The sequence below is a fragment of the Macaca thibetana genome, chromosome 15 (assembly GCF_024542745.1).
Source record: "Macaca thibetana thibetana isolate TM-01 chromosome 15, ASM2454274v1, whole genome shotgun sequence".
NCBI classification, from domain to species: Eukaryota; Metazoa; Chordata; class Mammalia; order Primates; family Cercopithecidae; genus Macaca; species Macaca thibetana.
This window is the reverse complement of record NC_065592.1, coordinates 27,046,132-27,074,044: the sequence shown is the minus strand read 5'-3', so window position 1 is coordinate 27,074,044 and position 27,913 is coordinate 27,046,132. Positions and strand designations below refer to the sequence as shown.

The following is a 27,913-nucleotide window of genomic DNA, read 5'->3' as shown; positions in this document are numbered from 1 at the left end:
TCTTCCCCCGAGTCAGTCATGTGGGGAGTGATCTTTGTTTAGGTTTGCTGTTTGTCCTGAGGAGTCACCTGACTCAGACCCCAGCCGGCGGCGGGAGGAGAGCCTCGTTGTGGTTTTCTGTCTGGGGCTCCATTCACCTCCGACGGCCTACCACTCTGTTTAGGTTTGGCAGCGGCTGGTTTTGTGGTTGATGGAAAGAAAGCTCGCCCTTTGACCTTCTTTGTACAGAGGGAGGCTCCAGATTTTTTTGGAGCAGCACAACCCTCCTGCTGCTTGGAGACACAGCAGAGTCCAGGCAGGGGTAAGGGACGGCCTCCTCCCTATCCCCATGGCCATTTCAGCTGTGAAGGGGACTTGAGCAGTGATTGTATCCTCGCTCCTGCCGTCGCTTAGTCGCTAACTGCAGAAATTAGCATTGTTCTCAGGTCTTGTGATCAAGATTTTCTCTCCCTAGTAAAATACTAAATGGATTCCCCCTTGTCCCAATATTAATGGGAGCAGGGGACCTAACTTTCTTCTCCCGTCAGAGGGGACACCATGTGGTACAGTAAAAAAATGAGTATGAGAAAATATAACCTGCCCGCCTTGCAGCACTTAAAATCACTAGAGAGTGGGACTTGACTTGATGTACCTTCTGCACAGGGTTTGTGAAAGCTGGGAGTGAAGTTCCAAAGCATTAGGGACAGGAAAATTTAAAAAAGCTAATGGAGGCCGGGTGCAGTGGCTCACAACTGTAATACCAGCACTTTGGGAGGCTGAGGCAGGATGATTGCTCTGGGCCAAAAGTTTGAGACCTGCCTGGGCAACATATTGAGACCCCATCTCCACACACACACACACACAGTATGGTGGCATGCACCCGTAGTCCAGGCTACTCAGGGAGGCTGAGGCTGGAGGATTGCTTGAGCCCGGGAGTTCAGGGTTGCAGTGAGCTATGATTGCACCGCTGTACTCCAGCCTGGGCAAGAGAGTGAGACCCTGTCTCCAAAAAATGTTGAATGACTGAATAAATTTGCTTTCTTATGGACAAAAATTGGTCTTAAAATAGTGTAGGAACTGGGGTTAAACCTCATTTCCTTCTCAGTTCTGTGTAGGATACTGAATTAATTATCTATTGCTGTGTAGCAAATTACCCCAAAACTTACCACCTGGAAATAGTGTCTGTGGGACAATCTGAGTGGTTCTGAATTAGGCCTTTCTTGAGGTTGCAGTCATCTGAAGGCTGGATTAGGGGAGGATGCACTTCTAAGCTCACTCACATGGCTGTTGGCAGGCCTTAGTTACTCTCCATAGGGCTGTTGGATGTGGCAACTGGTTTTCTCCCCTAGAGCAAGTGATCCAAGAGAGCCCAAGACTCTAGCCAGTCTTGTATAACTTACCTTGGAAATGACATGCCTCTGATGTATTCTGTCGGTCACACAGATTGACACTGGTACAATGTGGGGAGACGGTGTGAATACCAGGGTGTGCATACCAAGAGGTGGGGATCATTGGGCCATCTTGGAGACTGACTACTACAGATAGCTATTTTAAATATTTGCTTAACGAATCACTCATGGATGATACCTGACTCAGAAGTATGGGTGTTTTACTAGTAAGTACTTGGAAGACAAATTCTCCGTACCACCAAGATCTAATTAGTGGTCAAGAAGTCAGTCTCAGGTCTAATTACTGATGGCTTCCTTTAAAGGGTCTGTTCTGTGTGGGAGGTTGAGTCTTGGAGGCATTCTTAATTATTGAATATATATGTATTTTTTGAGACAGAGACTCACTCTGTCACCCAGGCTGGAGTGCAGTGGCCTGATCCTGACTCACTGCAATCTCCACCTCCCTGGTCGAAGTGATTCTCGTGCCTCAGCTCTCGTGTAGCTGGGATTACAGGCGTGTGCCACCTTGACCGGGTAATTTTTGTATTTTTAGTAGAGACGAGGTTTCGCTATGTTGGCCAGACTAGTCTCGAACTCCTGGCCTCAAGTGATCTGCCCGCCTCGGCCTCCCAAAGTGCTGGGATTACAGGCGTGAGCCACGGTGCCTGGCCTAATTATTGAATATTTATTAAATCTCCTAACAGCTGTGGGGAGCATCTAAATGACACCATTCTCAAGGGCCCGATTTATAGTAAGCCACTTTTCCTTAGAGGCTAAGCATTGTAATTTCTTTCTCTGACTAGGAGTAACATTTTCCTTGAATCTTGGCATCCCCGTATGGTCTCATAACTCTGAAGAAATTTCTGTAGAGAGAAGCTAGCAAGCCACAGAGGTGAGTCAGAGCCAGAAGAAGGAAGCCTTCCCTGTGGCTGGCTTTCTCCTGCCTCAGCAGCATGAGGGTCATCAAAGGGGTGGTAGGACACTTCAGTGCTATGGTCTGTCTTTGAAAAGAAGGCAGTTTTGTCTTATTAGATACTAGGGTTGTGATCCTGGATGACAGGGATTCTGGGTCAGTTCTGGGCTAGAGGAATGAAGATTTGACAGGCTGATCATAGTACAGGGTTATTATGCAGAGGGGAATTGCTTTCTGAGGGGCCAAGATGGTGCTATGAACAGGGTAGCCTTGTGTCTTGGTCCAGCTGACACTTGTGAATGAACTCTGTAGTGCTTGGGTAGAAGAGAAAGACCAAATATGATGGACTGTCCACCAGTTTCTCAAATTTTTCAAATCATGGTGTGATGCCTCCCTTCATAGGCTCCCAAAGGAGGAATCCTTTCTATCTACCAGAGGTTGCCAGGACTAATTCTTTTGATGCCTGCTAAACTCACCTTTTTTTTTTTTTCTTTTTTTTGAGACAGAGTCTTGCTGTTGCCCAGGCTAGAGTGTAGTGGTGGAATCTCACTACATCTTCTGCCTCCTGGGTTCGTGTGATTCTCCTGCCTCAGCCTCCTGAGTAGCTGGGATTACAGGTGACCGCCACCACACCTGGCTAATTTTTGTATTTTTAGTAGAGATGGGGTGTCACCATGTTAGCCTGGCTGGTCTCAAACTTCTGACCTCAGGTGATCTGTCCACCTCAGCCTCCCAAAGTACTGGGATTACAGGCGTGAGCCTCACTGGACCTTATATGGCTGTCTCTATCTAAAATGTAAATACATCGCTTAGCCTTACTCTGCTTTTTTAACTTTCATCTGGAAATTGTTCCAGGCTGCTTCTCCTCTGACTCAGCCTCCAACTTCCGTGCCCCTCCCAAAACTTAATACTGGATTCTTAAGCCCCATTGTGTGGCTAACACCTCTTCCCACATCCTCAATCTCTTCTCTGAACTCTTCATCTATTTCCTGCCCCCTTAGGTCACTTAGACATCCTCTGAAGTCTTCAAAATAGAGAAGGCTTTTCCTCCATCACCTTTTACAAACCAGGCTCTGCTCCTTTGAGGCTCCTGTCGTTCTTTTTGTTCATTTGATACATATTTGAAGGCCTACTATGAGCCAGGCACTGTTCTAGGAACTTGAATAAGTTAGCTGAAAACTCTGCCCTCACTGGATACATTTCAGTGTGTTTGTACTGTATTGCACAGTAAATGCTATGGAAGGAGGAAAAAGGAGAACTGGCCACGAGGAAGAGGATTTGGCAGGCCTTGTTGAGAACTTGACATTTGAGCAGACTGGAAGGTGAGGGAGTTAGTGGGTGAGTATCTGAAGAGTGTTGGGGGAGGGACCAGCGGAAGCAGAGGCTGGAAGGCACAGGGCCGGTATGTCAGGGGGCAGCCTAGAGGCCAATATGGCTGGGCAGAGTGAGCATTGGACAGTTAGAGGCTGGGGGCAGAGAAGGGAGGGGGTCAGATTATATTGAGTGTGGCCGGTCACCCTGAGGACTTTGGCCTTTACTGTCAGGGCCATGGGGTGGGAAGTTAGCATGGGCAGGGGGCATTTCAGGGTCTTGAGCAGGAGGGGGGCGTAGTTCGATTATGTATTGAAAAGGATCACATAGGCTGTTCAGCTGAGACTACCTTGAGCCCCTGAATTAGTTAGGATTCTTTATTAGTTAAAAGGATGTGAGCTAAATGCAAACTGGATATAGGAAAATAAAAATCTACTGGCTCACATTGCTGAAAAGGCCCAGGTATTTTGGCTTCAGGAATGACTGGAGCAAGGTATTCCAATGATGTCGGGGATCTGTCACTTTCCATCTCTTGGCTCCGCTTTCTTCTGTGTCAGCCTTGTTCTCACGCCAGTGAAGGGATGTGTTCTATAAACAAGCTTCCCAGCTCCAGCAGAAGGAGAGCACTCCTTTCCTGATAGTTCCGGCCAAAGCTCTGGGCTGGTGTCTCATTGGTCTAAATTGGGTCAGGCGCCTAAACCAGTCTCTGATTCTGATTGCGCAGACCTGAATCAGGTACTTATCTTTGGAATGAGGAAAGGAATTTTTTTAAAATTGGGGAATATATACATGAAGTTTATAACAATGTGTGTATATAAAGAGTAAAACTTATCTGTAGAGTTTAAAGAATAATAAAATGTTCCTACCCCCAGATTAAGATACAGAAAATTTCAAATATTTTGGAAGCCCCCTCTGTGCCTGGGAAGGGAGGAGGTGGTTTCCAGAGCAAAATCAAGAAGTAGATGTTAGACAAACAGGAAACAAATATCCACTACAGACCTTCGACTACTGTTTTCTTTGTCATTTTCCAACTTCACAGCTTCTCACTCTCATTCTTTAAATCTTTAGACCCCAACTTACTGTCTTCTCAAATCGTGTCCTCCCCACGGGGCTTTAATCATTCACATGGCTGATCTGTCCGAGTCTCCAAAATTACCAGTTTCTTGACCTCCTTATGTAGTGGCGCGATCTCAGCTCACTGTGATCTCAGCTCACTGTAACCTCTGCCTCCTGGGTTCAAGCGATTTTCCTGCCTCAGCCTCCTGAGTAGCTGGGACTACAAGCCATATTGGCCAGGCTGGTCTCGAACTCCTGACCTCAGGTGATCTGCCCGCCTTGGCCTCCCAAAGTGCTGGGATTACAGGCGTGAGCCACTGCACCAGGCACCTTCACCTTTTTAACAGTTCATCTGCCCTCTCCTATGGCCGCACCCTGCATTGTAATACCTGGAAGGATTCCAGCTCTGAAATAGTGCCACTGGATATTATCACATTTGATTGTGTTTATTTAAGGTATACAACTTGATGTTATGGGATACACATAGTTAGAAAAGTTTACTATAGTGGAGCAAATTATCACAGTCATCATCTCATACTCATTTTGTTTTTGTGACAAGAGCATCTAAATAGACTCATTTCGTATGATTGTCAAGTATAGTACAATTTTATTATTAATAACTCTAGTCATCATGTTCTACATTAGATCTCCAGAGCTGTACACTCCTCCATATCTGCTACTTTGTATCCATTTGCCTACATCTTCCCATTTCCTCTCCCACCTGCCCTTGGTAGCCACTATTTTGTGTTCTATCTCTATATATTTGAATTTTTTAAAAGATTCCATATATAAGTGAGATCATGCAATGTTTTTCTTTCTGTGTTCGGCTTATTGCACTTAGCATAATTTCCTTCAGGCTCATTCACGTTATGGCAAATGACAAGATGTCATTCTTTTTTAGGGCTGAATAATATTCAGTTTTGTGTGTACACATACAGCGCAGTTTCTCTATCCGTTCGTCCATTGAGGCCTGCTTAGGTTGTTTCCATATCTTGGCTATTGTGAATAATGCTGCAGTGAACGTGGGTGTGCAGATATCTTTATGAGATGTTGATTTCAGTTCCTTTGGGTATGTGCCCAGAAGAGGGATTGCTGGGTCATGTGGTGGTTCTATTTTCAATTTCTTTAGAAGCCTCCATACTGTTTTCCATAATGGCTTTACCAATCTACATTCCTACCAACATTGTACAAAGGTTCCCTTCTCTCCACATATATCGTTTTGTCTTGCTTTCCCCTCCTGGCTTTCCAGGTCTCTGAGTTGGTAACAACTGACTATACCTGTTCTGTTCTGTGACCTCTTGGATTCCCCTACCTCCTTTAGATTCTGTGGCCCATCTTCGTGGTTGCTCCTGCCTCTCTATTCAGTTCCCTTGCTTTCTTCTGTTTACACCCAGCTTGGATCATTCCATTTGTTCATGTCTTTCATCTACAACCAGGGTGCTCAGGAAGCTCAAAGGTTGCTGCCAATGTAAGTTCGCAGGTTTCAGCCACAGCTGGGGCTTCAGTGGTCCTGGACACTCATTCGTTTCCGCAGACCCTCCGTTCTGTGCAGTGGTTTATCTGAAACTTTTCTCTGCTCCTCATACCCTCCACCCTTCTACTACACCCTCCCTTCTGCTGATCGCCTCACCTTCCACCTTAGAGAAGATAGAAGCCACCAGAAAGGAACTTCCCTTCTTCAAATTTCAGAATGATCTGAATCCGTAGCCATGTTTTCTTTCTGGCCCTCGTTCCAAGGAGATAGTCTAAGGCTGATTGAGGATGTAGACCCTCCCCCTACCCCCGATCCTCTTGTAGACCCTGCTCTGCTTGTCCTCCTAACTTACTCCTGTATCTTTGGACTCCCTCTCAACCAGCTCACTCCCATCAATATTTAAGCATGCTCAAGTTGCGCTCTCTCCCCCCCTTTTTTTTGTTTTTGTTTTTTTGAGACAGTGTCTGACTTTGTCACCCAGGCTGCAGTGCAGTGACACGATCTTGGCTCACTGCAACCTCTGCCTCCTGGGCTCAAGATATTCTCCTGTCTCAGCCTCCTGAGTAGCTAGGACCACAGATGCGCACCACCACGCCTGGCTAATTTTTGTGTTTTTGGTAGAGACAGGGTTTCGCCATGCTGGCCAGGCTGGTCTTGAACTGTTGAGCTCAAGTGATCTGCCAGCATCAGCCTCTCAAAATGCTGGGGTTACAGGTGTGAACCACCATGCCTGGCCAAGTTGCTCTCATTTTTAAAACACAGAGTGGCTGGGTGTGGTGGCTCTCTTGCCTATAATCCCAGCACTTTGGGAGGCCAAGGCAGGAACATTGCTGGAGGCCAGGCATTTAAGACCAGCCTGGGCAATATAGTGAGACCTTGTCTCTATTACACACACACACACACACACACACACACACACACAGTCGCTTGAGCCCAGGAATTTAAGACCAACCTGGGCAAAATAGTGAGAACTTGTCTCTATTAAACACGCACGCGCACACGCAGAGAGAAAGAGTAAAGGAAACTCTGCTGTGATGTTCTTTTCTCCTCCATCTGGTGCCTTTTTTTTGCGGGAGTGGAGATAAGGTCTTACTTTGTTTCCCAGGCTGGTCTCGAACTCCTGGCCTCAAGTGATCCTCCTGCCTCAACTTCCCAAAGCACTTGGATTATAGGCCTGAGCCACTGTGCCTGGCCTTATGCCTTATTTTGTGACTCCTCTTTACAAGACACTTTCTGAAGAGAAGGTTTCTGGCCGTTGCTTCCACTTCCTGACCTCTGATGTACTCCTCAGCCTCCTGCTGCCTGGTTTCTGACTCTGTTCTTCAGGGTCCTCAGTGACCTCTTTATTGCTAAATCCAGTAGATGCTTTATAGTCCTTATTTTACCTGATCCCTTGATAGGTAACACTTGATCCTGTTGATAACCCCCTGTTTGAAATGCTTCTCCTCCACTTCCTGTTTGAAGGTGTGCACGCGGGCCAGGCACGGTTTCACTCCTGTAGTCCTAGCACTTTGGGAGGCTGAGGCAGGCAGATCACGAGATCAAGAGATCAAGACCATCCTAGCCAACATGGCGAAACCCCGTCTCTACTAAAAATACAAAAAATTAGCTGGGCATGGTGGCGTGTACCTGTAGTCCCAGCTACTCGGGAGGCTGAGACAGGAGAATCGCTTGAACTGGGGAAGTGGAGGTTGCAGTGAGCTGAGATTGTGCCACTGCACTCTAGCCTGGCGACAGAGTGAGACTCCGTCTCAAAAAAAAAAAGTGTTAATGCTGGAATCATGTCTGGATTTGAATCTCAGCCCCACTGTTTACAGTCTTGGTAATAGCAAGTTGTTTAACATCTCCAAGCCTCAGTTTTCTCATCTGTGAAAAGGAGATAACAGACGTGCCCACATCACTGGGTTGATAGGAAGACCCAGCGAGTTTGTAGAGTAGTGGGTGATGTATATAGCGAAGCTTTAAGAAATAGAAGGTGGTGGTGGTTGTTATTCCTTGATATTGTACTTTCCACATTTCTGTCTACATGTTGGCCTATGCTTTGTCAATTTCTATATCAGTTGAGGTCTAATCAGGCAATAAAAGCCAGTGAACGTATTTCAAACAGAGAGACTATAATACAAGGAGTTAGTTGCATAGATGATAGATGGTAAGTTGACCCAGGGAGTAGCAATAGCAGGAAGTTGCTGTTACCCTCAGGACTGGAGGGTTAGGGGAAGAGGCGATGTTAAGTAGAACCCAGGGGCTTCTGTGGGAACTAGACCTGTGGCAGTTGAGTAAGAGCTAGGACCTCAGAGGAAGGAGGCCCTGGAGGGGGGAGGCAGCTGCCAGGGACACAATCTGAGGCAGAGAGCAGGGGTTAGGGTGGGACAGAAATACCCCGGCTTCTCTCCTCATCCTTCCCATTCTGGTCTAATATCAATATCTTATATTAGCCAAAATAGCATCCTTGGTGGATGTGTGGCCCTAACGGAGCCAGGCAGCCTTTCCTGAGATTTTCAAGATGGATGATGGGGGAAAGAATGTCTGTCTTTCTACTAGATTGTGAATGGTTGTGTCCTTCAATGCAGAGAGTGCCTGGCCTAAGAATGAAGCCAGAGGGAAGTAGAGCTAGGAGAGGAAGAGGGGAAAGATCATTTGAGTTCAGGATCTGACTGTGCCAGCTGTGCCTGAAGTTAGCACAGTTTCCTGGTTATAGGAGGTCATAAATTCCCTTTTGTTGATATTGTTTTCAATTTGGTTTGCTGCTTGAAACTTAAATTACCAATACCATGACCTTAAAATATGACTTGAAAATTGGGTTTTACCTGAGGAGTAGGGAGAAGGGGGTGTTTATTCCTATTGGCAGCCCCACTAGCAGGGGGTATGTCTGCACATCAGCTGAGGTGGCAGAGGTTGTGTTTTCACCAGGTCCATGAAGTTGCAGGGGGCTTTCAGATGTGGGGTGGGAAAAGCCCCAAGGTGAAGGGCAGAGACAGGAAAGACCTGTGTCCCCTGGAGGAGGACTGAGTTGGGTCACGCGTTGGGAGTGGGTTTTGAGAGTCTAGAGGTAGAGATTAGTGAGAGAGGAGGTGGGTAGACAGGTCAGGAGGAGAATGAGACTGTTTTGAATGCTGCGATGTGGAGGTTAGCTTTTATTCTTTCAGCAGTAGCTAGTCCTAGAGGGTGGTTGTTTTGTTTTGTTTTGTTTTGAGACAGAATCTCGCTCTGTCGCCCAGGCTGGAATGTAGTGGTGTGATCTCGACTCACTGCAACCTCCACCTCCTGGGTTCAAGCAATTCTCCTGCCTCAGCCTCCTGAGAAGCTGGGATTACAGGTGCATGCCACCATGCCAGGCTAATTTTGGTATTTTTAGTAGAGACGGGGTTTCATCATGTTGACTAGGCTGGTCTTGAGCTCCTGTGATCCACCCTTCTCAGTCTCCCAAAGTGCTAGGATTACAGGTGTGAGCCACCGCTCCCAGCCCCAAGAGGGTTTTTGAGCAGGGGGATGTGTGATCAGGGCTTGGGATGGGGAGAGACCAGCAGTGAAAGAGGTGAGATAGGAAGAATTAACCTGGTTTTGGTTGGACTTGTTGCCTGGGAAGAGAAAGATTAGAAAATATAAAGATGACAGATTTTGGTGTAGTGGGTGTGACTGACTAGCAAGTCCAGGAGATTGATGCTGAATAGTGGTGCCCTCTTTGAGAGGGGAGCGCAGACTGGGAAGCACGTGTGCAAGTTAAGTGTAAAGATGATGTGGACACGGTTTCAAGTCAGGCGTTCAGGACAGAGGCTGCCTGAAGGCTTGTGATCTCAGCTCGCTGCAAGCTCCACCTCCCGGGTTTACGCCATTCTCCTGCCTCAGCCTCCCGAGTAGCTGGGACTACAGGCGCCCGCCACCTCGCCCGGCTAGTTTTTTGTATTTTTTAGTAGAGACGGGGTTTCACCGTATTAGCCAGGATGGTCTCGATCTCCTGACCTCGTGATCCGCCCATCTCGGCCTCCCAAAGTGCTGGGATTACAGGCTTGAGCCACCGCGCCCGGCCAGGAAGTTCTTTTTTATTAAATAGATGTGTAATCCCAGTAGATCCAAATAGAGATTGGCGTAGGAGATGCGGAGGTCTGAGGTCAGAATTTAGACAAAGTGCATATTGACAATAAAATCAGGGGTAGGATGTCATCGCCATTTGAAAATCAAGTGTTAGTGAAGGCCACTGGGAGGAAGGCAGGTGTTCCACGATAAATGAGAGCCTCTCAAAGTAAAATAAGTACATAAACAACAGCCCGGCCAACAGGCGCTGATTCATGTATGAGCAATGGGGTTTGTTTACTAGACTTTAGAGGACTCATATGCTGTCTTATGTCTGCCTTGCCCCATAGAATTCTTCATTTTGGCAGCCAGCACAGGAATCAGGAATTACTGTCATTTGTGTAAGTTTGTGTGTGTGTGTTGGTGGGGGGAAGTGGGATAGTGGAAAAGGTGTTTGGGGATTCCTGCTTGAGAAGGGGCACAGAGGCGGGCGGGAAAAGCACACAGCGTGTTTGGGTGGCCGAGTGCAGGCACTTTTCAAAACTCCTATAGCTCTTGAGCATCTGCTACGTGCCTGGCTCTGTACTACATGCTGGGGCTGTAGAGAAAGATAAAAACGATCTCTCCCCTGAGAGGTTAATGGTCCAGCGAAGAAGAGAGACACATCAACAGATGGTTGCAGTAGAATGTGAAAAATGCTGAATGTATTTACTTAGCTCTGTGGCCTTGGGCAAGTTTCTTAACCTTGTAATGCCTCTGTTTCCCCTATCTAAAATGTGGATTATCTTACAGGGGGATTCTGAAGCTTAGTTGAGTGTTTAGTATCTGGGACACAGTAAAGACCATAGCAATGCTAAGTTTTGTTATTGCCTTAGAAGCAGAACCTGAGAAAGCATTTAATCACCAGTAGTTTGTTTGAGAGGTGAAGAAACTGACATTAGAGGAGCAAGGAAGTGAGACAGGGAAGAGAAGGCAATCAGCAGAGGTGACGTTACCAAGCCAGTTTCCACTGAGCAGAGCTGGAGCTTTACCCCACAGGGGAAGCCCTTGGAAGCCGGCATGGAACACGAGCCTCAGTTATCCCCACTCCAGGTAAGGAAGCTGGGGTCTTCAAACAGCAGCTCTCTTTAGTCATTGGTTGACGGCTGCTTGGGTGGGGTGTTTGAACATGAATTCCCAGGTGCTTTCTAGCCTGCCCCATGGGTTCAGTGGCCAGGGGAAGCGGTCAGGCCAAGACATGCAGATGCTGGTAGGTGGGAGTCAGGCTAGTGGGCACTGAAGTGTGATCAGTGTGAGGGGATGTATGGGTGGGGCACTGACAGCATCTGCTACAGTTTATATATGTGTGTGTATATATATATATTTTAGAGATAGGGCCTTGCTCTGTTGCCCAGGCTAGAGTATAGTGGCACAATCTTGGCTCCTACAGCCTTGAACTCCTCCTGGGCTTAAGTGATCCTTCTGCCTCAGCCTCATGAGTAGTCCTCAGCTTCTGACCAGTCTTAGCTCCTAGTGGTGTACCAGTGTGCCCTGCTATTTAAATTTTTTTTTTTTTTTTTAAGAGAAAGGAGTCTCACTACATTGCCCAGGCTGGTCTTGAGCTTCTGGCTTCAAGCGATCCTGCTACCTCAGCCTCCCGAAGTGCTGGAATGATAGGTGTGAGCCACCATACCTGGCTGAGTTATTATGTTTTTTTTTTGTTTTTTTTTTGTTTTTTTTTTGAGACGGAGTCTAGCTCTGTTGCCCAGGCTGGAGTGCAGTGGCCGGATCTCAGCTCACTGTAAGCCCCGCCTCCCGGGTTCACGCCATTCTCCTGCCTCAGCCTCCCAAGTAGCTGGGAGTACAGGCGCCCGCCACCTCGCCCGGCTAATTTTTTTTGTATTTTAGTAGAGACGGGGTTTCACCGTGTTAGCCAGGATGGTCTCGATCTCCTGAACTCGTGATCCGCCCGTCTCGGCCTCCCAAAGTGCTGGGATTACAGGCTTGAGCCACCGCGCCTGGCCGAGTTATTATGTTTTTTTAAAAGAATTATTTGTTAAACCTGAGCGGCAGGCCAGGCGCCATGGCTCATGCCTGTAATTCCAGCATTTTGGGAGGCCAAGGAGGGTGGATCACGAGGTCAGGAGATCGAGACCATCCTGGCCAACATGGTGAAACCCCATCTCTACTGAAAATACAAAAATTAGCTGGGCGTGGTGGTGTGTGCCTGTAATCCCAACTACTCAGGAGACTGAGGCAGGAGAATCGCTTGAACCAGGGAGCTGGAGATTGCAGTGAGCCGAGATCATGCCACTGCACTCTAACCTGGCGACAGACTGAGACTCTGACCCCCCCCAAAAAATGTTTAAATTTATGGGATACATATGTAATTTTGTTACATGGATAGATTGTGTAGTTAAGTCCAGTACTTTTAGGGTACTCATCACCCAAATAATGTACATTATACTCAATAATTTCACATCACCCACCCCTCTTCCTTCCCCTCCACCCTTTTGAGTCTCCTTTGTTTATCATTCCGTGCCCTATGTCCATGTAGTTGTGATGAAAGTTATATGTAGGGAATAAAGTAGGGTGAGACCTTGCTTTGGAGGATGGTGGCTTTTCCAAAGAAGATGATGTTTGAGCTGGAGAATGAAGGAATACATGTCTTACAAATGGACAGAAGGAAGAGCAACTCAGGCAGAAGAACCAGCACACACCAAAGCTTAGTAGTGTCAAGTGATGCACGCACAGCGAGCAAGGGGATTGATGAGGCTGGAAAGGTTGGTAGGGTCCTGACTGTGCTCTGTAGTGGCAAATAGTAAGGACTTTAACCTGAGCAGCTGGAAGACCAATTAAGTGTTTGTCGTTGTTGTTGTTGTTTTTAAAGAGATAGGATCTCACTCTCTTGGCCAGGGTGGAGGGCAGTGGCACAATCACAGTTGACTAGAACTCCAGGGCTTAAGCAGTCCTCCCACCTCAGCTTACTGAGTAGCTTGGACTATGGGCATGTTCCACTGTGCCTGGCTAATCTTTTCATTCCAATCAAGTGTTTCAAGCAGGGGAGGAGCAGGGCCGTGTTTGGGGTTAGAGTCACTGATCCAGCCCTAGTTGGGATCGGGTAGGTGGAGCCTGGAGGCAAGGAGTCCAAGAAGAAGGCTGTTGCAGTGGGAGGTTGGAGGAGGCAGTTTCATTAGGGCTTTGGCTCACTGGATTCAGAGAGTGTACTGGTTAGTGGTTTTGCTTACAAATAATCGGTATCTAGCTTGCATTAACTTAGCAAAAAGGTAAGCCTATTGACAGGCTTGCTTTAACATAGGAGGGAGCTGGAACTAGGGGTCTGAATGCTACTGAGGGTCGGCTTTATTCTCTCAGACCAACGTCATCCATGTAGGGGGAATTGTGGCAGCTCACCTCCCTCACATTGTACAGCTCTGCCTCCGGAAGGGGAGTGAGTCTCTCTTCCCAGGAGAAAAGGTCAGGGAGACCTGGCTTGGGTCACATGCCTGCCTTTAGGCTAATTAACTGAGCTCAACCTGGGCCAATCAACAGTGGCTGGGGGAGGAGACTGAAACAGTAAGACAATGCCAATTCCAGCTACCGGGTTCAGAAGCAGCCGTGAGGTGTGCAGGACAAACAGTGAAAGATCATTGCAGAAGAGACTCTAGGGTCACCGGCTTTGGGAACTGGCTGAATGATGATGGCAAGAATAGAACAGGAATTTGAGGAAAAGTAGGTCAAAAATTATAGATTTTCTAAGGCATATATGCTTTTAAAAAATTGTGATATACTTCGCATACCATAAAATTCACCCTTTTAAAGCATACACTTTAGCGGTTTTGAATATATTCCCAAGATAATGCAACGGTCACTGCTATCTAATTCCAGAACATTTTCATCATCTCAAAAACACACCCCATACCAATGAGCAAACACTCTCCATTTTCCCTATTCCCAGCCCCTGGCAACTGCTAATCTGCCATCTGTCTCTGGAGTTTTCCTATTCTGGACATTTCATATAAATGGAATCATAATATGTGTGGCCTTTCATGCCTGGCTTCTTTCAGTTCGTCTAATGTCTTAAGCCTCCTCCATGTTGTATGTATCGGTACTTCATTCCTTTCCCTCTCCCGCTTTTTTGAAGTATGACTGACAAGTAAAAATTGTGTAGACTTAAGATGTACAACATGTTTTGATACACTTAAATATTGTGGAATGATTACCACAATTAAGCTAACTAAACATATCCATCACCTCACATAATTGCCATTTTGTGGTGAGAACACTTTAGATCTATTTTCTTTCTTTTTTTTTTTGAGACGAAGTCTCACTCTGTTGCCCAGGCTGGAGCGCAGTGACACGACCTCAGCTCACTGCAACCTCCACCTCCTGGGTTCAAGCGATTCTCCTGCCTCAGCCTCCCGAGTAGCTGGGAATACAGGCATGTGCCACCATATCCAGCTAATTTTTGTATTTTTAGTAGAGATGGGGTTTCACCATGTTAGTTAGGATGGTCTCGATCTCCTGACCTTGTGATCCACCCGCCTCGGCCTCCCAAAGTGCTGGGATTACAGGTGTGAGCCACCATGCCCAGCCTAGATCTATTTTCTTAGCAGATTTTAAGTATAAAATACATTATAGTCACCATGCTGTATATTAGGTCTCCAGAACTTATTCATCTGTCATGGAAAGTTCTTGACCAATATCTCTCCTTTTTCTCCATCCCTCCAGCATTACTTCATTCCTTTTTATGGGTGAATAATACTTCATTTTATGGATATGCCACATTTTGTTTATTCATCTGTTGATGGATATTGGGTTGTTTCCTAAGCACGTGTACTTTTTTTTTCCCAAAAAAAAGACATTAAATACAATTTATGACTTTTCTACAATAATTTTGACATTTGAGGTTAATGGTAATTTTAGATATGAATATACAGTAAGATGGCATTAAGTACCCTGGCTGTTTTTAATCATCTTAACCATTTTAAAGTATACAGTTGAGTAGTGTTAAGTATATTCACGTTGTTGTGCAACAGATCTCCAGAACTTTTTCATCTTGCAAAACTGAAATTCTATACCCATTAAATGGCTGCTGCCCTTCTCTGTCTTCCCCAGCCTCAGGTCACTACCTTTCCACTTTATTTCTATTAATTTGAATACTTTAAATTCCTCCTGTAAATGGAATTGTCAATATTTGTCTTTTTGTGACTGGCTTATTTCACTTAGCATAACATCCTTAAGGCTCATCCATGCTGTAGTATGTGACAGGATTTCCATCTTTTTTAAGGCTGAATAGTATTTCATTGTGTATGTGTATCACATTTTCTTAACCCATTTTTCTGATGGACATTAGGTTGCTTTTGCCTCTTGGCTATTGTGAACAATGCTGCAATGAACGTGGTTATGCAAATATCTCTTTGAGACCTTCTTTTGGATATGGATCTATACCTAGAAGGGGATTGGCAGATCATGTGATAACCTGTTTTTAATTTTTTGAGGACTCATCATACTGTTTTCCAAAGCAGTTGCACCATTTTACAATCCTGCCGACAGTGTATACGAGGGTTCTTTTTTCTCCATGTCTTTGCCAACACTAATTATTTTGTTTTTTTTTTTTTTTTTTTTTTTTTTTTGATAGTAGTTATTCTAGAAAGTGTGGGGTTATATCTCATTGCAGTTTTGGTTTGCAGTTTTCTGATGTTCAATATATTTTCATATGCTTATTGGCTATTTATATGTCGTCTTTGGAGAAGTGTCAATTCAAGTCCCTTGCCCATTTTAAAATTGGGTCTTTTAAAACTGTTATTGAAGTTGTTTATATATTCTCAGTATTAACCCCTTATCAGATATATGTTTTGCAAGCATTTTCTCCCATTCTATAAGTGCCTTTTTACTCTGTTGGCTGTGTCCTTTGGACAAAACATAAGTTTTTAGGTTTGCCTGTTCTTGCTTTTGATGTCTGTCCTTTTCTCATCATATCTGTTGCCAACTTCAATGTCATGAAGCTTTTCCCCTATGATTTTTTTCCTAGGAGTTTTATGGTTTTGGGTCTGATGTTTAGGTCTTTATTTTGAGTTACTTTTTATTGATTGATTTATTTTTTTGAGACAGAGTCTCACTCTGTCACTCAGGCTGGAGTGCTGTGATGCGATCTCGGCTCACTGCAGCCCCAACCTCCCAGGCTCAAGTGATCCTCCCGTCTCAGCCTCCTGAGTAGCTGCAACCACAGGCGCATGCCACCGTATCCAGCTAATTTTATTTATTTATTTATTTTTTGTGGAGAGAGGGTTTCCCTATGTTGTCCATGCTGGTCTCAAACTCCTGAACTCAAGTGATCCTCCCACCTTGGCCTCCCAAAGTATCGAGATTACAGATGTGAGCCATTTTGTCTGGCCAGCCACTGTTCTTTAATGTTGCTCTTCATTTCCGTTGTTGATATCCTAATTGGATGTATGATTATCTAAATGGTTTTCCTGGCTTTCATTCAGTCAGACCCTCCTCTCCCATCCTGTCTGTTCTGAGTACTGTAGCCAGAATCCACCTTCATAAAGTGCTGCCTTGTATGCATCATTCCCATCTTTGGAGATCTGCAGTGACTCCCCATTGCTTACACAGTAATGGTCCAAGTCCTTAGCCTGACCTTCTGTGATCAGGTACCTGTTTACCTCCCTGGTCCCCTCCTGGGAAGTTACATCTCTGCCGAGTGATTTTCCTCATGAGCTGCCTGGAATGTCATATGAATTCTTGCTTGCCCACCCTTGCTTATCTCATCCTCCTCTCCATATGTTTCCAGCTGACATCTATTGCTTTAGAACCTCGCTACTTAATGTGTGGCCCATAGATGAGTGGCATTGACATCACCTGAGAGCTCATAGAAAATGCAGACTATCAGACCTAATTCCAGACACACCAATTCAGAATCTGCATTTTGACATGATCCCTAAGTGATTGGTATGCGCATTAAACATTGAGAAACACTTTCTTAGAACAAGGTTATCAGTCTTGGCTAAGCATTCAGATCCTCCCAAGATCTCTTAGACAATACTGATGCCTGGTCCCCACCTCAAGAAATTTAGATCTAATAGGATGGCCCAGGGAGCAGTATTTTTTTTTTTTTTTTTTTTTTTTGTAAAGTTTCTCTAGATAATTCTTGCTGCTGCTGCTGCTTTTTTTTTTTTTTTTTTTTTTTTTTTTTTTGAGACGGCCTCCCTGTGGTCACCCAGGCTAGAGTGCAATGGTGCTATCTCGGCTTGCTGCAGCCTCCATCTCCCAGGTGCAAGTGATTCTCCTGCCTCAGCCTCCCACATAGCTAGAATTACAGGCACCCGCCACCACGCCGGCTAATTTTTTTGTATTTTTAGTAGAGACGGGCTTCACCATATTGGCCAGGCTGGTCTCGAACTCCTGACCTCAGGTGATCCTCCTGCCTCAGACTCCTAAAGTGCTGGAATTACAGGTGTGAGCCATCGTGATAATTCTAATGGGCAGGCAAGATTGAGATCAGTTGATTCAGGATAATTCTGTAATTCACTCAGGAAGTTCACTATCAGACAAGCATGCCTTCAGCTTTTCTCATTCAGCCTTGCCCAGTAGGTGTAGTTTCATATATTACTGATAGTACAAACACCTGTGGATGCAATTTGGCAACATCTATCAAAATTACAAATACGTATGTTTGTTTTGATTCAGCAAGTTCTTTTCTGTTTGTCTGTCCTGCAGATAAACTAGCTTATGAAGGGAGAAGGCTTTCTTTCCTCTCCACTTCTAGTTAACATCATTAAAGACCTCTACATTAAGGTCGTTTCTGTCTTTTGATCCTCCCTTCACTTGCAGAAGTGCTTGGCCACATAGCACCCTGGGGTGTGGGGCTGGGACTTGGCATACTTCTCCATCACTGCGATGCCATCCTGCAAGAAAATGTCCACTTCTCGAAGAGCTTGATGCCAGGAGTCTCCATTACTGTGGGTGCAGCCATGTCCATGCGGTCATCCTGAGGGCATAACTAAGGCATCTCAGTTGTTTGGCATGGACCAGGCACTACCCTGGCACAGACAGGAAGAGCTGAATCTTCACTTGGCTTCTGGGATTCCACTCACTGTTCATTCCTTTTGTACCTTACTGGCTGTTCCTTCTCTGTCTCCGTGGCTGGTTCCAAGCATTCCTTGGAATGCTCTAAGTACTCCATTCTGTCATGGCCTCTCTTTATCTGCATGGCCTCCCTAAGCAATCTCATCCAGCCTCACACATCTACACACTGATAACTCCAGGCCAGAAACCCCTCTCCTGAATTCCAGATTCTTGTCTCCCACTTCCTTCTTGATGTTTAGCCCTGCATCTCCAACAGGCATGTCAAGCTAGTTATCTAGCCCACTCTTGATTCCAAGGATAAGCCTTGGAATTAGCCTCGGCTCTTCCATCTTTTTTATCCCATACTCAAGCCGTGAGCAAGTCCTTCTGAAATACCATATCCAGAATCTCATTACTTCTCACTCTCTCTACTGCTGCTACCCTAACTGCCATCCTCCCCTCTTGCCTGTATTACTGTACCAGCCGCCTGACTAGTCTTCGTGCTTCCACCTTCCCACCTTTAGTCACTTACCCAGGCAGCAACCGGAGGGATTATTTAAAACATAAGAAACATCAGTCGCATCATGTCTTTTTTGCTTTTTAAATTTAATTAATTAATTAATTAATTTTTGAGACAGAGTCTCACTCTATTGGCCAGGCTGAAGTGCTGTGGCACCATTTTGACTCACTGCAACCTCCGTCTCCAGGGTTCATGCCGTTCTCCTGCTTCAGCCTCCTGAGTAGCTGGGATTACAGGCACCTGCCACCACGCCCGGCTAATTTTTGTATTTTTAGTAGAGATGGGGTTTCACCGTGTTGGCCAGGCTGGTCTCGAACTCCCGACCTTGTGATCTTCCCACCTTGGCCTCCCAAAGTGCTGGGATTACAGGCGTGAGCCACTGCATCTGGCCTCTTTTTGGCTTTTGCTTGAAACCATCCAGAGACTTCTCAGTTCTCACACATTCCCCTCACATCCTCCATGGGCTCCAAGTGCCCATGTAATCCTGCTCTGCTGCTTCTCTGGCCTCTCCATCCACTTCTCTCTCCCTGCCCACTCCCTTGCCTCAGGCCTTTTGGCCCAGACAGCCTGCAGGCTTGTTCATCTATTTCATTCAGGTCTCCCCCAACCTCCCTGTATAAACTAGTAGCAGCCCCTGGCCGGCTGTGGTGGCTTACACCTGTAATCCCAGCACTTTGGGAGGCTGAGGCGGGCGGATCATGGGGTCAAGAGATCAAGACCATCCTGGCCAACATGGTGAAACCCCATCTCTACTAAAAATACAAAAATTAGCTGGGCGTGGTGGCGCGTGCCTGTAGTCCCAGCTACTGGGGAGGCTGAGGCAGGAGAATCTCTTGAACCCTGGAGGCAGAAGTTGCAGTGAGCCGAGATCGGGCCACTGCACTCCAGTCTGGTGACAGAGTAAGACTCCGTGTCAAAAACAAACAAACAAACAAAAACCAAACTAGTAGCAGCCCCCTCCCTGCCCAGTTATTCTCCCCCTTTACCTGGCTTTAGTCTTGCTTCACAGAACTTAAACCACCAAACATACTTGGTTTACTTTCTCCAGTACTGTGCTGTAAACTTCTTGAAGGCAAGGGGCCTGATCTGGTTTGCTTATTGCTAAATTTCCATGCATGAACAAAACCTGGTATGGGTTGAGTATACAGACATTTGGTGACTCAATAAATGGACCCGTGCTAAATGCCGTGTTTATAAGGATACCTATTGCAGTATTATTTTTAATAGCAAAAGATAAAAGCTTATATGGGTATTAGTAAGGTGCTGGTTTTGTCAAGTATGGTATGTTTTGAAATGCAGTATTAAAAAGAATAAGGTAGCCTTGTATATACTTATATGCAACAATGGAAAAAAACATTAAGTTGAAAAAATATATAAATCGCGTATAGTCTGTCTTGTGTGTGTGTGAAAGAATTTATATGTCAATGTGTCTGCCAGCCTTGGAAGGATGCAGCATTGCTGTGTCAGATGGGTCATTCTCCCAGCCTTCAAGAGTGTAGTCTCCCCGGTTGGCTATTTGACCAAATTAGGGAGAAAGAATCTTTTCTCTCTCTTTCTAATTTGGTTAATAATGGTTGATACCAAATAACTCTGATCATGCTTCAAAAAAAGGGGCCGGTGAGGGCTGTCACTCATAGTCCTGTCGTTTGAGAAGGGATAACAGCCACATTGTCGTAACTGCTCAAAACCCCGAAGAGATAAGGCTAAGCTGTGACAAAGGGAAAAAAGAGACAGTGCTTTTCTGGGGGTTTTTCAAATCTGTTCAGGTCAAATATGGGTGCATGTTGGCTTGTGGTGAGTTTTACCTTTTCTCTCTGTGGTCAATTTTGTGAACTTTTTGTTCTGGCTTGAGACATTCTTTTCCTTCCTGGTTCAAGTCATGGAGCAGGGGCAAACCTTCGGTTGTTTCACAGTTGTCTAGACTTTATTGGACCCCATTTCATGCCCTTGCCCCCATCCTTCCTGGCAGAGGACATTCGTGGTCTTGGACATTGCTAGTTTCCCTGAAAGAGGAAGAGGTGCTTTCAGCCCAGTGACATTTGCTCTGTTCTGGTTTCCTTCAGAACAATCCATATTCTAGTGAAGGGTTACTCTAGCGTCATTTCAGTTTCTCCCCAGAGAGAGGGACAACCAACTTGTCAACAAGTGGAAATGGAAGAAGTGTTTCTGGGAGGTGGTTCTGTTGGGGATTAGACTGACCCCTCTTTGTAAGAGGATGCAGTTGAGTTCCCTTCACTCTTCCGCTGTAACCATCTCCTCCCCTCCAGGTGTGCTGGGAGACCTGGCACATTATTTTAGGTATTCTTGAAGCTTTTTGAGTAACCTAGAAAGTATCTCATACAGTATGATGGCTAGACATTGTTTAGATTTGTGGATTGACAGGTGTGGGGCTGTGGTGCTCGTGTGTGCATGTGGAGATATCAAGTCATGTCTCCCCTGCCATGGTTTGAGCAAAATGCTCACATCTTCACTTCCAGTCTGACTCTGAAGAACAAGGTAGCCACTGTATTTTGCTTTTCTCAAATCATTCTAATTCTCTTAGATTTTTCTGTATCCAGTACTGAGTGTGAGTAGAAAGGGTAATGTTTATTAAACACACATTGCAGTATTCCAAGATTGTAAGTTATGAAAGCAATGTTTGGTTTGCATTTCACATAAACCAGTTTTGTTATTACATAAACGAATATGTCTTCAAGTGTTGATACTGGCATGTTTGCTCGATTTAAAACAAAAACACAGCATTTTCCGTTTTAAATTTTCCTTGTGTTTAAATTATGAAAAGGCTACTTGAAAAGTCTTGCTATTGATTTATTCATGAATCAAGGAACTTCTCAACTATCTGTAGATTTGTGGTGTTCCAGTAAATGGGTCAAGAGAATCTGTTAATCTGTTAATTGTGAGAAACAGTGTTGCCAGAAGCTACATGAATAAAGTATACTTACCACCTCTTGTTCCAAAGCAAGGAAGCACACTGTGTAAAGAAGTTTAGAATTGTTAGAGAGGTTGGTTAGAGCAGTGTTTAAGTGTGAGGCCATTGCAGCTGCGTAGAGAGAATAGCGCCTTTAGAGTTGGCCAAGGGAGTTCTAATATAATCACCTACTGGCTGGCAAGTTACTTACCTCCTCTGAACCCTGTTGTCCCATCCATAAAATGGGGATAATAATAGTACCTGTCTCATAAAGCTGTTTTGATAACTTAATGAGGTTGTGTACAATAGGGTCCAAAAGCTCTTCTGATAACTGATAGTCATAACTCATATGAACAACATACTTTATATGACTACAAAGAAGATTCTTTGCTTTTTTTTTTTTTTTTTTTTTTTTTTTAAGAGATAGGATCTCGCTCTGTCATTCAAGCTGGAGTGCAGTGGCGTGATTGTAGCTCACTGCAGCTTTGAACTCCTGGGCTCAAGCAATCTTCCCGAGTAGCAAGGACTAAATATATTTTGATAGATACTGATAGTAGGGATAGGTGCATCTTGAGGTGTGTGGTGTACTTTAAATATTCAGAAAGTAAAAGATGAAAGAAAAGGAAAAAATGCTTTCTAGAATAGTAAGATTATATAGTAAGACTATGATAAAACTCAAGGCATATGGGGAAGGGGAAACAACCAGTTCTGCAGAAAGAGTACATAAATTGTGGAGAAGAAAATCCTGAGTGAGCTAGGATTCGTTTACTGTAAATTATGACTTCAAGACGAAATCATAGATAGCCTTAACAAATAAGCAGCTCACAATAAATATTCACAATTATGTTATATTTATATTACTATGGATTTGATTATAGTATAAATGTTCACGTCTTCCCCTTAATTTGATTTTCATTTTGTTTCCATAAGAGTAAATTACTCTTGACTCGTTCAAAATGATGATGCTGAAAAGAAAAGAGGAATCTTTCTATGTGACCTGTACATCTTCAGAAGAAAGGTTTATTTCAACTGGCCAGAAAACAGAATTCTCTCCCGGAGGAAATGGATGAGAGAAACTGGACTTAGGAAGTTCATATTCCATTCATTTATTCATCAAATATTTATCAAGTGTCGGGCACTGTGCTAGGTGCTGCCAGCAAATCCCCACTGGAGAGTCTGTTGCATTTCAGGGCTTTTCAGGTTTCTTTTTCTCTCCTTCTACCCCAAGATATAAAGGATAGCAGTCTAAAACAATGGAGAAAAACCGGAAACCAAAATTTGGCTCTTTGAAAAAGAAATCAAGAAAAATGACAGATCTTTAGCTAGGTTGACTAAGAAAAAAAGAAGGTTCAAATTACTAAGATGAGAAATGCAAGAGTGGGTCTGTAAGGTCATGTTACTAATGACCTTACAGAATGGAAGAAGGATTGCAAGGACTGTGAACCTGTGCCAATAAATTATGTAATTTAGACAGAATGGACAAATTCCTAGAAAGACACAAATAAAGCTGCCGTGATCATTCATGTGCAAGTCTTTGGTTGATGTGTTTTCGTTTCTCTTGAGTAAATACCTAAGAATGAAGTTACAATGTATGAGAGTTTGGTAGCTCCACATTCTTGCCAAGACTTGGTATTGGTGACTTTTTTAGTTTTAGCCATTCTAGTGAGTATGTAGCGATATCTCATGGTGGTCGTAATTTGTGTTTACATGATTACTAATGATGCTGAGCCTCTTTCACATGCAAATTGGCTATTTGTATATCCTATTTTGTGAAGTCTTTGTTCAAATCTTTTGCTTTTGGGTTGTTTTTGTTACTCAGTTCTATATATATAGTTTGAGTTATATATATATATATATTTTTTTTTTTTTTTTTTTTTTTTTTTTTTGAGACAGTGTCTTGCTCTGTTGCCCAGACAGGAGTGCGGTGGCATGATCTCAACTCGCTGCAACCTTTGCCTTCTGGGTTCAAGCGATTCTCATGCCTCAGGCTCCCCAGTAGCTGGAATTACAGATGTGTACCACCACACATGGCTTATTTTTTGTATTTTTAGTAGAGACAGGGTTTCACTGTGTTGGCCAGGCTGGTCTTGAACTCCTGACCTCAAATGATGTGCCTGCCTCCCAAAGTGCTGTGATTATAGGCATGAGCCACTGTGCCCAGCCTAAATTTTGTTTTTATTTTTGTTTTTGTTTTTTGAGATGGAGTTTTACTCTTGTTGCCCAGGCTGGAGTGCAATGACGTGATCTCAGCTCACCACAACCTCCACCTCCCAGGTTCAAGTGATTCCCCTGCCTCAGCCTCCCGAGTGGCTGGGATTACAGGCATGCGCCACCACACCGGGCTAATTTTGTATTTTTAGTAGAGACGGGGTTTCTCCATGTTGGTCAGGCTGGTCTCGACCTCGCGACCTCAGGCCCGCCTTGGCCTCCCAAAGTGCTGGGATTACAGGCGTGAGCCACTGCACCCGGCCTAAATTTTCTTTATATATTCTTATTAAGAGTTCTTTATATATTCTGGATATTGTATGTTCTCCCATTCTGTGGCTTGTCTTTTTTATTTTAAATTTGTGTGTGTGTGTGTGTGTGTGTGTGTGTGTGTGTGTGTGTGTGTGTGTAGGCAATGCATTCTCTTCACACAAAATTCAAAAGTTACAAAAACTTATCTGGTGAAAAATCTCCGTTTTGCCCAGGGCCCAGCATCCCTTTCCCCCATCAGCAGGTTTCCCTCCTCAGAGGCACCTAGTGTTACCAATTTCTGGGGAAACTTTATAAATATATGCTATGCATAAATATAAAAATGCCTGTGTGTAGTCTTTTTTTTTTTTTTTTTTTTTTTTTAAAGATGGTGGCGTACCTTACTTTTTTGTACCATGCTTTACACATAAGGTTAGTTCTTGGCGATTGTTCCATATTAGCACATAGAGACCTTCCTCCCCACTAGTTGCCTCCACACTCTTTCTTCCTTTTTAATGATTACATAGTATTCCATTGTTTCAATTAGTTCAGCACTTACTATCTCAGATGAGAAGTCTGTGCTAGTGATTCTTTTTCTTCTTCATGTAGACGTCTATATATCCTTAGATTTTTCTTCTTCTTAAATTTAGAAATCTCACCATTCTTCTGGTATTTTATTTTATTTATTTATTTATTTTTTAAATCCCCACTTGAAATCCAGTGGGCCCTTTTAGTTTTACTGCTTCATCTGCATCCTTCTTTGTTCTTGATTCTCTTTTTCTGGCGAAAGCACTTATGGATATCTGAGTTTTAGTCTCTCCTTTTTTAGTTTCACCTTTTCTTGTCTCATTTTATTGCATTTTAGTTTCACTGTGTCTCTTGAGAGAATTCGTTGGTTTGATGTTCTATATGATGCATTTATTTTTCGTTTCATTCCATCCTGGTGTTTCCACTTTTCTATTTAATTTAAAGTTAAACCCACTTATGTTTGTTTAGCGTTCCCATGTTTTTGGACCTCCTCTGTCTGTGATATCTGGATATGATCTTGGCCTAGGACAAGAGCTGATCCCCTTTAGACTGGAGCATGCTGGGTTTCCAGTCTGCAGATGTGCGGATCTTCTGCTTCTACCTTCTTGGAGATGTGCATGCTGTCCCTCCTGCCCAGCACTGAGACTTGCTCTTCTGCTACCCCTGGGGTGCATATTTGTGTAGCCACACATTCGTGTCTCTGTTTGTGTATGTAAACATGTACATGTGTGTATAGACGGTGCACAGAGACTCTGCAGTCAGCCTTTACCCTGGCTGTGGTGAGTTGATGGGGTGGGGTAAGTCTGAGACGGCAGAGGATAAAGTATAGGTCTTTGGAACTGCTCCTAGGCAGCCCTCCTTTCAGGATGTGTGGCTGATAACAGGACAGCAGGCTGGATTGACCCTTCTGAACTGAGGAAGTGGGGGAGAGTTTACCCTGCAGGTAGAGAATTTCATGCTCTTCCCAAAATACCCTTCCTCTTTTCCTTCTTCCAGTTGCATTAGCAACTCGTCACTCCACAGTCCTTTGCTCACCGCCCCCTGCCTTCCCAATGCCTGCTTCTGTTCTCAGCCACTGTGGTCTCCGATTTTGGGTATTTTTCCAGACCCTGTGTAGCAAATCCCATGTCTTCTCAGATTTAGCATTTCCCACTGACCTGTATAGATTTTGGTTCCTCAACTCTGACTAAATTTGATTTTTCTGTAAATTTAATCCTGTTTCCTATATCTCTTCCAGAAATTCCTCAAAATTTCTTATTGATTGATGGCATCCATCCCTGTTTTCTGGCTTTTTAATGGGTTTATTCTTATTTTTATATTCCTTTTGTCATTCCCTTGGAATTTGGAGTGACACAAGAATCAAACATTGAGCTCAGCCCATCACCATTGTGGACTCAGTATATCTCATTACTTTTCACTGGCGGGATTATGTAGCACCCTCCTTAACCAATTTCCTAGTTCGTCTTCCATGTAATGTTTTTAAATATATGTGTTTATTTAGAGACAGAGTCTTGCTCTGTTGTTCAGACTGGAGTGCAGTGGTGCGATCATGGCTCACTGCAGCCTCAAACTCCTCGGATCAAGCAGTCCTCCCACCTCAGTTTCCTGAATGGCTGGGACTACAGGTGCATACCATCACACCCAGCTAGTTTTAATTTTTTTGTGTGTGGAGGTGGGTCTCACTGTGTTGCCCAGACTGGTCTTAATACTTCTAGCTTCAAGCGATCCTCCCACCTCAGCCTCCCAAAGCTTTGGGATTACAGGTGTGAGCCACCACACTTGGCTTCCATGTAATCTTAATAGTATTAACAGCAACAGCTTTTAACTTCAGTGGTTGCTGTGTGCCATACATTGTATCACAGCCAATTTAATTGTTCTTTTATTTTTTACCCCTCATTTGCTAGATGGACCTTGTTTTGGTTATGTACTGTTGCTTAACCACCCCAAAACTAAGTAGGTTAAAACACAAATGTACTGTGATCTTTTAGGGTTCTGTGGGTTGACTACCCTCAAGTATGTGTTTTTTGCTCTAGGTGTCTCGTGCATTTGGAGTCAGAAGTTGGCTGGGACTGCAGTCAACTGGAGGTTCATTGGACTGGTTGCCTAAGGTGATTCACTTGTGGCCACAGTTGATTGGAGTGCCTGTGTGTGACGTCACCACGAGACTTGGGCTACTCAAAGCATTGTGGATGAGTACCTGGAGGGCATGTCCCAAGAATGAGCATTCTAAGAGTCAGGAAGTGGAAATTGCTGGGCCATATAAGGGCTGCGCCTGGAATTGGCACAGGGTCAATTTGGCCATATTCCTTTATTTTTTTTTTTGAGATGGGGTCTTGCTCTGTCGCTCAGGCTGGAGTGCAGTGGTGCGATCTTGGCTCACTGCAACCTCCGCCTCCTGGGTTCACATGATTCTTCTGCCTCAGCCTCTTGAGTAGCTGGGATTACAGGCAAGTGCAATTTTTTTTGTCCAGCAAGTTTTTGTGTTTTTAGTAGAGAGGGGGGGTTTCGCCATGTCGGCCAGGCTGGTCTCGAACTCCTGACCTTAGGTGATCCGCCCGCCTTGGCCTCCCAAAGTGCTGGAATTACAGGCATGAGCCACTGCGCCCAGCCTGGCAATATTCTTTTGGTCAAAGTAGTCAGAGGGTCTACCCAGATTCAACAGAATGGGTTGATAGACACCATCTCTTGATGGGGAAGTGGCCAGGTCACATGACAGATAAGCATGTAAGACCAGAGATATAGTTATGACCATCCTTTAAAAAATACCAGCTGCCACAGATACCATGCTGGAGATAGAATAACAGATACCAGGTCCATGCTTTCTCACACCTTATGGTTCAGTGCCAGAGGCAGGTGGATGAACAGGCAATGACAGCGCAGATCATAAGTGTTATGAAAGGGCTAGATACAGGGGCATGATGAGAGCACTGGGGCGGGGGGATTCGCACAGCCCAGACTGGGCATGTGCTGGTGGGTGGGGAGGTTGGTTGAGAAAGAACACATCTTAGAGCGGGTATCTTTGGAGCTGAGTCTTGAAGCATGAACGGGCGTTAGCTAGGTGAGTAAGGCATCCCATACAAGGTGCTTGTGGCACTTGGGGGAATTGCTGATGGTCTGAGGATTGGCAGGGAATTGGGTGCCGCTGGCACGTGTGATGGGAGGTGGCAAAAGTGTGTTCTCCTTTAGATTCTCTGCATCCGTGGCCTTGCCTGTGAGGGCTCTAGCTGGTCCTGCATGCGATGTACTGGCGGGATGTTTAGGTGTCACCTTAGGAGGCTGTGTGAGGGGAAGAGAAGAGTGAGCCTCATTAGCTTCACTGTGG

The 27,913-nt window shown here is 44.7% G+C and overlaps 1 protein-coding gene across 1 annotated transcript in view; it reads left to right on the top strand.

The window, feature by feature from the left end:
• The window catches only part of SNX30 (sorting nexin family member 30), a 125,103-nt gene that overhangs the window by 857 nt on the left and 96,333 nt on the right, over positions 1–27,913 (top strand). The gene's annotated exons all lie outside the window — the stretch shown is intronic.